This window comes from Narcine bancroftii, chromosome 5, assembly GCF_036971445.1.
Source record: "Narcine bancroftii isolate sNarBan1 chromosome 5, sNarBan1.hap1, whole genome shotgun sequence".
In the NCBI taxonomy this organism is placed as follows: domain Eukaryota; kingdom Metazoa; phylum Chordata; class Chondrichthyes; order Torpediniformes; family Narcinidae; genus Narcine; species Narcine bancroftii.
Genome location: NC_091473.1, coordinates 234,145,989 through 234,147,878, shown reverse-complemented (window position 1 = coordinate 234,147,878; position 1,890 = coordinate 234,145,989).

Sequence of the window (1,890 nt, the reverse complement as noted above, 5' to 3'; positions counted from 1 at the left end):
CATAGACATGGGCATGCCCTTCGAGCCTGTGCAATGGATTTATTTTTAGGTGCAGTACTGGACCCACCCTTTACATCTGGGGTTTATCTGCCATGGCCTACCATGCTGGGATGGTGACAACCACGTTCGAGAGTCAGAGTATCCTTCTCCTAGGTGGATGGCCTGTTGAGGCTAATGATCCCCATCTGTCTAGGTTTGAAATCAGAGTTGTCCTTCTCTTAGTCTGGCTGCCAATCAAGGCTAACGAGCCCTTCCTCAGATACAGCACAACTTTCTGGGTATTTTCAACATTTTCTATTTTTATCTCAAAATGAAACATTAGCCTTCTTTCAACCAAACCATGGGTTAAAAAGGACAATTTATTTATTTCTCAAAATATTAGGTTGGAAGAAAGAAAATACCTTAATTTATGTGGCATTTCTCATGACATCAAGTTATCCCAAAGAATGTTACAGCATTGTAGTAATTTACATATAACCTATTTAAATTAGAAACATACCCGCTAATTTGCACAGCACACTCCAAATAATTAACAGCTTAAAAATAAGAAGATATCTTGTTTTAGTTATTCAGTCTGTAAGATAAGTAAGGATCTGCTGACTAAGGATAACTCTCCTACTTTGATATTTCCATGGAATATTTCTTCTTTATTTTTGTGGCAATTGAGGCCTCTATTTAAAGGCAGCTCTTATTGAGTTTTCCTTTAGCAGATGGTTCCACACCTGGAGTCAGCATTGAGTGTTTGAGAGAGAGTCTAGGTACGTGCACCCCATCATTTTCCATATGAACTAGGACCCTATATTTTTGTATTGATTGATTGGTGTCCTTGTAGAGGTAAATGGTTTACTTATTTCATGTTGATCATTTGCTTTCATTGCAAGATGTTAAATTGGTAGAATCCATCCAAATAACCACTTCCTGTCAAAGTTGTTACATTTCATAGAATTTACAGGACATAAATATATGGCTTAATTTATCACAGTATTTATGCGTCACCTTAGCCTTCTTTCACTCGATCTTACTCATCGGCAACTCTATTTGTCTTAAACATCTACATTCTTACCACTCTCTGAAATATTTATTCAAATTATTGGTTTTGACATTACATTTATGCCCCGAGTTTGGCACACATACTACTTACAAAAAATTTCTGCTTTCCATGCCTGAAGATCTTTAGATTTCCCTCAATCTGGTTCAGTCCAGCAAAATAAACACGACTTCTTTAGCCTTTCATTACGGTTAAACCTTCTCGGTTTGAATGGCATTCCTGTAATCGTACATCCCTTTTTGGAGGGTCTATCACCTTCTTCTTGTATGGAGAACAAAGCTGTGCACAGTCATCTGCTGGAACACGATCCAAGTGTCATTTCATTTTAATATTGCTTTTGAATTGAATTTATCTAGGAAAGCACTCCACTGCTTTGTCTAGGTATGTTAAATTTTTGTTTCTGATCATTTGTGAATCTAAACCTCTGAATCCCTTTGTTTCTCTGTGCATTTTCCAAAGATCATCCCTCCTACCATGTACTGCTTCATTATCATTTATGTGCATATTCAGAAAGTACATCTATTTGTTTAGATTATTTCTCCTATAGTCTCTGATTTGATTTCCTCCAATTTTGATTTTGTATTTTGAAATCCAAATCAAATGCTTAATAACAAATCAGCTTGAATAACTGCTTTTTCAATTCCTCCCATTTTTTTTCCAAACCAGAGAATGACGAGGGACCACAGCTACAAATGTCATTTCAGTCCCTGTTCCAAACTAACTCCAGTAAGATCCTCCATCTCTTTCTCTATTACACAGGCGACTACATTGGTGCTGCCTTTGGCACCTATATAGAATTCATCAATTTTATCATCTCTCTGCCAATTTCCACTCTACCCTCA